We start from the raw sequence: 11022 nt of genomic DNA, 5'->3' as shown, positions 1-11022 counted from the left end.
GTGGAGTACCCCACAGAGGAAAGCACTATCAAATGAACCTCGTCTGGCTTGTGGTATGTCACGTTGCAACAATATGCTGATAAAGCAAATGAGGAACGCGAGACCACACTAATCCTAGGTGTATACTCGGGCCTGGGTTTTAGCCCCACTCAGAACACCCACCCCCAAACAGATGAACCACCTGCACAGAGGACGGCAACAACATGATAGTATGATGCATGCAGATATTAATGCAAATATATACAATGGTTAGAATAATAAATGCAATAAATAACACAAAACAAGCAACCTAAACTATCCTAGCACGCTAGGAAGGACTCGCTTAGGGAAGATGGACCAGCACAGGTCAACATCCGAGATCCCCAGCAGAGTCGCCAGCTGTCGCATCCGCGAAAAACAACCGGCGAGCTGAAATAAAAACACAACACAGAGCCGCCACTGCGCGTTATTTATCCCAAGATAGGGAAAGGAAACGCTCAGAGAAACCTGGAAAGGAAATGGTCTCGCGACCAAAGAGAAAGGGTAAGGGAGTCGGTTACGCAAGGGGAAGGTATTAGCACCCCTCACGTCCGTCGTACTCGACGGGATCCACGTTCTAAAAAAGAAAAGGTTGCTAAAACATCACACACACACAGGGAACGCAGGTGGGGTTAAGAGAAGGGAGCTCGATAGGACATCGCATCCTATGCCTACATATCTCGTCTGGAACGAGAATCAGAGCCACTGTAGTTCGGCTTACGCACGCCAAACAAGCAAACAAACAAACAGATGGCAAACGTGGAGCCCGACAACCACTCGATGGAATTACGTCAGCATCCGAACCAAAACACACACAAAAGGGCAAACGTGGAGCCCGACAGCCAATCACTGGACTTACGTCAGCATCCGAACCAAACACACGCACACTGGAACCCGGATGCCACTCGAAGGACTTACACCGGCTTCCAAGCACACAACAAACGCAATCAAACACAATCAGATAGCAAGTAAACACACACAAAAAAGAAAAAGGTTGCCCGGAGCGGTCTCGCACGACCACCTGCCTACATACCTCGTCTGGAACAAGGATCAGGGCGATGTAGTTCCCCCTCAAGGGAAAGAAAATCTAGCCAGAAACCGAGGGAAGACACACTACCAGGGAGCTGGACTCGAGCCTAGTGTTGTCATGCATCATTACCCTACGTTGAGGTTTCTACCTACTTGCACAACTGCAATCTAATCCTATCCAGGAAGAAAGCAAGCACACAAGCATACAAACAGAACAACCCAAGCATTTCAAACAAATATTCACATAGCACACACTATAACCAATCAAGTGAGGCTCACACAATGGGTTTGACTGCCGAAGCAAGTCATCTGTACATGTGTAGTATTCGCTCTTAACCTTGCCATTACGAGGCTAAGGTGAAGCAGATGAAAAGGTGAAGTGAGGATGAGACCTCACAGCTCTTATCCCTAACCAGGGAGAGCTTTTAGACAAAGGAGCGTGGGTCCAGAATGGAGGGACCCTTCTACGCTCAAAGACTCTGACTCGATTGTGCAACCGCACAGGATCTTGAGTTTGTGCCCCAATGCATCAACACACAGCCGTGTGAGCAGAGGGACGACTCACAGAATAGTGGGGGATAGATTGCATATCCCTTTGATCCACCAATTGCCTCATAGAGGTCTTTCACCTGCTTGGGCACAAATGTAAACAACCACAAACATCGCCTCTTAAGGAGGACTTCAGACAGTTTGCCCGGTCAAATAACAGACCGGGTCTCCAGACTACATGAAGAATAGAAGTCCTACCTCAAGTGGTTTTCACAACCAAGCAGCAGCAAGCAAGTTCAATATGAACTATAAGCAACTAAATGTACCTGAAAACAATCAAGTATCATCAGTACTCAGACAGACAAACATAAACAGCAAATGTTAATCAGTTAGACTATACAAACTAATGCACAACAAAGCAAGCTCAAAGCTCAAGCTCAAGCTTCATAACCTACAAAACCAAGTCATGTTAGTGTACAAACATCAACCAAACTCATTTGAATTAACTTGATTCAATCTCCATACACATTGCACCTTTTCATCCTGAAAAATCAATCAAATGTTAGAAACTAGACCACTAGGCCAAGCCTAGGGTCCAAAGGTGACAAAAATGTCTAAACAGCAAGGGATCTCTAACCAAAGTCAAATTAATGTCAAACAAAAGCCAACACAATTAATCCCATGTTTATATCATTCACCATATCCATTTTATGCACAAAACAAATCAAACTAGGTCAAATGGAACACCAAACATCCAAACAGAACTATTGCATTCAATTCCATATCAAAACAATTCCAAAAATCCTCAAATAATTTACACCTAAACAGGGCATATTCAAGGTATGGCATGTCAAATTTTAGCTCAATTGGGCAAAGGGAACCATGTCAATGAAAATCAACAAAAACAGACACAATTATATGAGCCAAATCACAATATCAACACATGCATTCACTTCAAAAATTCATAAGTCCATGAAAATAATAAAGAAATGAATGGGACCAAAACAGGGATGTCCTACAATGTGTCTACCACCTTCATACTAAATTTCATGATCATCCAATACCATATGAGCATTTCACAAGGATATTCCCAACCTATGTCACACAAGCTTGCACATTTGACCAACAGAGATGAAAAATACCAATCAATTTGAAAATGCAACATAAAAATCCAACAAAATTCACATAGCATCTTAACATGTCAATGATCCATCATGCAAAATTTCATCCCATTCTACCAAGCCTAGGTCATGAAAATAAATCCAGCAAGTTGACCTAACTAGGTGTGACACAAATTGTCACACCTAGATTCAAAAATTCCTAACTCAAACACCAGGTATCCAAAATTCATAAAATGTACATGTAAATAACCATCAACCAGTCTACAATTACCACAAAAATTTTCAAACATTTCTTTATAAGCATGAGGATTTCATAATCAAAATGGCCAAAGGTATCAAAATTGCACACATGCCAAATAACCCTAAGTCAAACCTATCTTTCCCCAAGCACAACTTCTAAAATATGTCCATAAAATTCTACAGGGAATTTGGAAACCATAGAAAAAATCCTCACATTTTTCTGATCATTAAAACATTTTTTTATGAATTTTTTAAGGTTTGTGGAATTTTTTTAAATAATTATTTGAATATATTATAATTAATTAAGTTCGTTAATGGCATTCTTGTAATTAGTGAAACAGTGGCGCGGTAAACCTCCAGTTCAAACTTTCAAACGAAAATATGGATCAAACATAGCTTTTTCCAGAAAATCTCTCTCTTCCTCACGCGTTCAACCTCCATGTCCAAACTCGGTCACGCTCAAACCTCAACCAAAATCTACAAACTAATACTCGTTGGAACGGTCTCATCACGTAGAGTCCAAATATCATCATGATTTCACCTAATTGTCTCTAAATCTCACGGATCGAAGGAATTAAGGTTTGGCAACATAACTTTGAATCGAGATTACTCGAGCTACAGTTCGCTATTTCACAAACCAAAAGCGTCACGATGATCTATGATAAACAAGCTACACAACGCATATGACCAATTGAAAAATCATGAAACTCGAATTCTGACCTTAATTCGAAGGCAGTGTCGAAATTGGAGCTTTCAAGTCGTTTGGATCCAAAACAGATGCAGCATAGGCTCCAAGAAGTTGAATGCAAGGCTCAGGTTCGGTCGATTTTGCTCCTAGTGCACGAAACTTCGATTCACCATTGATGGAGCAAACTTGAACAGTCGAGCTTTGGTGTGCATTTGATGTTGAATACCAAAAACAGTTGAAGATGATGATGAATGGAGATCAACACAAAAAGAATCTTCGAATTTGATCAAGAATTGAGAGAGATTTGGTGAATTTGGCTTTTATGTGTTCTTGAAGAATTTGAGAGAATTTGAAGAATTTGAGATTGATTTTGGGGAATTGTGATTTCTGTTATGATTTAGTTGTGATTAGGAATATATATGCCAGCTTAATCCATGCTTAATCACACTAATTAATCAATTGGAATGTGTTTAGCATAATTGTCATTTTCACACCAAGGGCAAAAATGTAACTTCATATGCCAGCTCATTGCCAGCTCATGGACAGCTCACACACTCTCAAAATGACATGTGTGAGCTGTTGCAACTTGGCTTATGTTGATTGGATGCATATTTCTCATTTTCACTATGTGATGGCTTATGTGTTCATTTTCAAGTCCATTTCAAAAGCCAATTTCCAAACCATGAAGCCTAGCCATGTTATGAATATTCCAACAAGTTTCAAATGCCATTTATGAAGTGTTGCAAAAATCCCCACTCAAAAATTCCAATTATTTCACAAGTTGGACAATTTTGCCCCCGGACTTTTAACTGTACAGTTGAAATTTGACTTTTTGCATTGACCATTTTTGAAGAAATCCAATTATGCACCATGAAAGTACATGTCAAATGGAGTTTGTGCATATAAAGAACTTCCAATTTGGACAATCCATGTGGAAGTTATGCCCTCCTGATTATGGGTCATTTTTGAAATTCACTGAGCCATAATTTTCCAACCATACATGGGAATTTCAAGTTCTTGGACTTTTTGGAAAGGTGAGAACAAGATATACAACTTTCCTGTTGAACAAATTTCCATTTGAAGCTTCCTTGGACACGTGGCTTTGAGGTCAAAAACTTTCCATTTTTGGAAACTTCAATTACAAGTCACTTTCTATTTTTGGCAGTTTTTGTTCTGACTTGATTTCCTCCATTCTTAAGCTTTGCAATGTCAAATAACACTTGTTCCAACATAAATGAAGTGTATCCAACTCATTTCCACCTCCAAATCCATCAAATCATGTACAGTTGACCACAGTTGACTTTTCAGTTGATAGATGAATTTGGCAATGCATTGATCCATCTGAGCTCCAATCTTCTGATGAAATGGCTCAAAGGTGAAACCCTAGCCTCAATTAGCTCAATACAACCACATAATGATCCCCATATCCATCATAAACCCCATCTCCTGATTATGCCCTGATTGGCCCAATGCCACTGATTAGGGTTGACCAGTGGTCAAAACCCTAATCTCAAGGAATGTGCTCCAACACTTGATGAAATCAAACCATGATGATGATGATATATCATTGTAATCAAGATGAAGACCAATATCCTTTGAGAATCATAAAACCCTAATTCATAGCCCAATCCTCAGATGGCCAATGATCAGTCAATAAAACCCTAGCTTGCACTTTGACTTCCTCATCTTCTGAACAAGACTTGGGAGGATGGCTTGCACAATGTAACCACATGATATGCAATATGCCATGCCTAATGTCCTAAAAATGATATGTAATATATTAAGCTAGTCCCAAGAGAGGAGGGCAAATTTTGAGGTGTTACAAGAGCTTCTTACTTTTTCTGGAAGAATAGAACGTATACCTATTGGGAGAAAATGTTCCATTATAACATGGCAATCATGGGTCTTTAAACTCTTTAACTTGAGGTCTTTCATAGACACAAGTCTTCTAATATCTGAAGAGTACCCTTCTGGAACTTTAACTTCACTTAGAAACTTACACAATGTTTTTTCTCCTTTCTAGATAGAGTATAAGCAGCAGGCGGTAGATATGTTCGTTTTCCTTTCTTCAAGGGTCCTAATTCAGTTCTTATTCCCATCGCTATCAAGTCCTTTCTTGCCTTAAGGCCATCCTTAGACTTTCCTTGTATATTGAGTAACGTGCCAATAACACTTTCAAATACATTTTTTTCAATATGCATAACATCAAGAAAATGTCTCACATACAAGGACTTCCAATACGGCAATTCAAAAAAAACTGACCTCTTCTTCCACCCACTTTTGACAAGTGTGTGGGCAAAAGGCTTGCCAAACTGAGTATCCAAATCTTTCACCTTTTCAAAAATTTGATCACCCGTCAATATAGGTGGAGCTCTGCCTTGTTCTGTCTCTCCATTGAACCCCTTTCTCCATCCACGGTAGTGATGATTTGAATTTAAGAATCTCCGATGACCGAGAAAGACATTCTTCTGACCAAACTCCAAGCGCTTCCAATCTATTTTATCTTCACAAATAGGACACGCACATTGACCTTTTATGCTATACCCTGATAGATTTCCGTATGCTGGAAAATCATTAATTGTGCCAAACAACATCGCCCTCAAGTTGAAACTTTCTTTCCTATATCCATCATAAACCTCCACACCGGTCTCCCACAAAATCTTTAAATCTTCGATTAAGGGCTTCAAGTACACGTCTATGTCATTCCCTGGTTGTTTAGGTCCAGAAATCAACATAGACAACATCATGTACTTACGCTTCATACATAGCCATGGAGGTAGGTTATAAATCATAATAATCACAGGCCATGTACTGTGTGAGATACTCTGGATACCGTGTGGGTTCATTCCATCAGTAGATAATGCCAAGCGAAGGTTTCTTGATTCTTCTCCAAATTCAGGATAATCATTATCAATTTTCAACCACTGTGGTGAATCTGCCGGATGTCGATACTTTCCATCTATAATTCTTTCATCTGCATGCCAGGTCAAGTGTCTTGAATCGGTTTCACTACGAAACATGCGTCTAAATCTCGGAATAACAGGAAAATACCACAAGACCTTTGCTGGAGACAACTTGTTCTTATATCGCGAGACACCGCATTTAGGACACTCATTTAACGATGCATACTCATTTCGAAACAAAACGCAATCGTTTGGACATGCATGTATCTTATCATAGCTCATGCCAATAGAGCACAACATCTTTTTGGTCTCATATGTTCGATTGGGAAGAACATTATCCTCAGGAAGCATATCTTTCAAAAGGGCTAATAACTCTGTGAAACTTTTATCCGACCACCCATTGCCCGCCTTTAAGTTGTACAACTTTAATACCGCAGACAATCTTGTGAATTTAGTGCAACCATCATACAAAGGTTTCTCTGCATCACTTACCAACCTCTCAAACATTTCGGGACAATCCTTAAGATCTCCTTCAAGTGCTTCTGCAATCTCTTCAACTCGATCACAATCGTATGTATCTGCGCCACTATAGTTTGAGGCATAGGTCGTACTATCCCCCGGTTCAACATTCTCGTTACTTTTCTCACCATGCAAATTCCAACATGTATAACTTCGATCAATTCCATGCCTCATTAGATGCGATGTCAACTGAACTGCGTCAACCCGTTTCCCATAACAACAACCCAAGCAAGGACATATCATTCTACTGGGGTCTTCGGCGTGCGCAACGGCAAACTTAACGAATTCTAATACCCCATTCTCGTACTCTCTCGACAATCGATTGGAAGACATCCATGTATTATCCATTACTAATTAGAATAAACAAAAAACAATTTCAGAAGAGTTCAAACACATTCGGACCTAGGTTTCTAATGATACTGGTGTTGACACAAAATCAGATATTCATAGGTCGTATAACCCTAACTACTGGGTAATGTAGTCCCATTGCATGCGCTATCATGGTCACTAAAAACCAACCGTCAATTGCCTAATAAACCCAAACAAACGTAGGGCTTGAAATTTAACGCATGCGCTATCAAATTTAAAATGACTATGAATATTGAAACTTTACAGGTTGAAACAAACGTAGCATAGACAACAATAACATAAAACTGAAATGGGGCAAAGCTAAAACAAAGCAAGAAATAGGGCAAAGCTAAAACGAAACAAACGTACCTTTGGTGCCAGAAGGAGGAAACGTCGTAGATCTAACAGAGGTGGAAGGAGAACGCCTTAGAACCCTAACGTGAAAAAGAACGAAAATAACAGAGAGTGAAATAACAAAACGCGCAGTATGTTATAATTTTAATGTTTACTAAAGGGGACCTTAGAGGGCGCTTGTGGAAAAAAAGCGCCCTCTAAGGTGCGTTGTCTATTGCTCCTTATTTTTTCGCTTCACTTTAGACAGCGCTTTTGTAATAAAGCGCCCTCTAAAGTGCGTTGTTGTACATGGACTTAGAGAGCGCTTTCTTAGAAGCGCCCTCTAAGGGTATCCTTAGAGGGCGCTTTCATAAACGCGCCCTCTATTGTTGTCCCTCCATTTCCTCATTATTTTTTCGCTTCACTTTAGAGGGCGCTTTTGTAATAAAGCGCCCTCTAAAGTGCGCTGTTGTACATGGACTTATAGAGCGCTTTCTTAGAAGCGCCCTCTAAGGATATCCTTAGAGGGCGCTTTCATAAACGCGCCCTCTATTGTTGTCCCTCCATTTCCTCATTATTTTTTTGCTTCACTTTAGAGGGCGCTTTGTTACAAAAGCGCTCTCTAAAGTGCGCTGTTGTACATGGACTTAGAGAGCGCTTTCTTAGAAGCGCCCTCTAAGGGTATCCTTAGAGGGCGCTTTCATAAACGCGCCCTCTATTGGTGTCCCTCCATTTCCTCGTTATTTTTTTGCTTCACTTTAGAGGGCGCTTTGTTTCAAAAGCGCCCTCTAAAGTGCGCTGTCTATTCCTCCTTATTTTTCTCTTCACTTTAGAGTGCGCTTCTTTAAGAAAGCGCCCTCTAAGGTGCGCTGTCTATTCCAGTTTTTGGCGTAGTGAAAATGCAGCTCGCGTAGGCGAAACCTACATTGTTCGATACTAGTCTTGATGAGTGCTAAAACTTGGAAAGCAAACACATATAATATTATTATAATTTGTTTAGTTAAGTTTGACCCATTGTTTTAACAGTTGGATATTACAATTATCCCATCACACCTTACTAATATAGAACATGCACCTCGCGTAGGCGAAACCTACATTATCCGATACTAGTCTTGATGAGTGTTAAAACTTGGAAAGCATAAACTTAATATTTAATTTGAGGGAATTACAATTTTTCTGATCTCACCGGCTTATTTATCATATAAATTGTCTCTCACATGCATCAACATACATTCACATGCATGAACATACATACATACATACATAATGAAACATTTATGGCCCCTAGCGCAGTTGTTCTCCCAAGCCAATGAGAGAACCTAAGCTAACCTAATAACGATCTAAGCTTCCTCAAGCAAGATCTTCAAGGTTGTCCTCCTTCGACACTGACTTCTTTCCTTTCTTCATAACACTACATTACATAAAGAAACTCGTTTTACATACGAGGGAGTGAGATGAGAAAAGAAGTTACATTGAGAGATAAAAGAGAGGCATGACACGCATGTCGTATTTTAAAACCCAAATCAAAATAAAGGAAAACTAAGGCCATAACCGATCACCACAAGACAATAATAAACACATTATTATTATTATTATTATCAATTTTAATTTTTTTAATCAATTAAAACCAAATTAAATCTCAACGACCGATCACATTACGCAGAGTTAGCTGAACGGGTGAATTTTGCCTTGCGTTAACCGGTTAACCAAATGCGTTAACCGGTTAACACTGTTTGAAATCTGTTCAAAATTGTTTTCTGCCTTGCGTTAACCGGTTAACCAAATGCGTTAACCGGTTAACACTGTTTGAAAATCTCTTGGAAAACTGTATTCCGTCTTGCGTTAACCGGTTAACCAAATGCGTTAACCGGTTAACACTGTTTGAAAAACTTAGAAAATTGAATTTCGTTTCACGTTAACCGGTTAACCATATGCGTTAACCGGTTAACACTGTTCGAAAAAGTGTTTAGAAATCACAACTCTTGTGCAATCATAACCCCAATCGCATAACTCTCTGACAACACAACCCTTGTGCCGTCACTAACCCTGATGCACCAATTTCAGACCGTCAAACACATCTCGATTGTTGATTCAGTATGATTGATCAATACGTCATTGCTTCACCATACTAATGTCGGATCAAGAAGCAAACGACCATTGATCGCTCAAAGGAAAACAACCATTGAGTGTTTGAATGAATGAAACAAGAACACTATATCATATATAATGTATTTTGCATCAGGATTACATATATCATATATATAACTTGATCGATCTCAATTTAATCTTTGATTCATTCTGTCTTTAATCGTATTAATACAGAAAATAAACAGTTATCAGATTCATGGTTTCGTAAGTGGCTCTGATACCACTGAAGGAGAATTGCCATCCAAGGCGCAGCGGAATTTAAAATTTTCTCCATTTAGTGATCCTTACGAATGGCCATGATCAGTGATAGAATCGTTACCTCTTGTGGCGATCACGAACGTTGAACGATGACAACGCCTCTACTCAGTCCACACGAACGAATTCCTTCAATCTCAGTGCTAGCTGATATGAATGAAGGCTTTGAGTGAGAGAGAGAGAGAAACGAAATTCCAATTAGAGTTACAATGCTTCTACCCAAGGGTTCTATTTATAGAACCACTTGTGTGGGCTTCAAGCTAAAAAACCCACTTAAGTGTATTTTGGCCCATATCTCATAATATGCCAAAATCACTTAAGCGTGTGGTACCTTACCATATTTCGTATTCTACTTAAGTACACCGTACCTTACGATGTTCCTTAGTTACTCTATCTCTCATCAACCCGTCCTTTGTGTGTGACCCTGTAGGTTTTTGCGACGTTGGCAATTATATTAAATCACGCATTTAACATAATAAACAGTGAGCGGTATCTAGCAACACATCACTACTACCCAAGTCACGAAAATGTCATGTGATCTGACAAATCCTTCTGTGATAATAATTATGTGTATAATTACCCCTTTGCCCTTATGTCTATATTGAACACAAGGCATAGACCGTGTCATCCTTGTCCAGTTCAATGATTGGGCCCATAGACATTTATCCTGTTACGCAGGATGGGCAAATTCCATCTAGGACACTCATGTCCCTCAGCATGCTTTGTGGAGTACCCATCAACTGTCTTTATGGTTATCCAGTTACGGATAATGTTGGATCAGCAATAAAGCACTCGACTATACATCTAGGGTCCATAGTGGTTTCAGGTCGAAGAGTGGTATACACCATTATCACCATGAGAATAACTTATGACACTTTGCATAACATTCTATGTAGTATTCTCATAGCGGGTCAATCCAGTATAAATATTA

This window comes from Lathyrus oleraceus, chromosome 6, assembly GCF_024323335.1.
Source record: "Lathyrus oleraceus cultivar Zhongwan6 chromosome 6, CAAS_Psat_ZW6_1.0, whole genome shotgun sequence".
Classification (NCBI taxonomy): Eukaryota; Viridiplantae; Streptophyta; class Magnoliopsida; order Fabales; family Fabaceae; genus Lathyrus; species Lathyrus oleraceus.
This window is presented reverse-complemented; position numbering follows the sequence as displayed.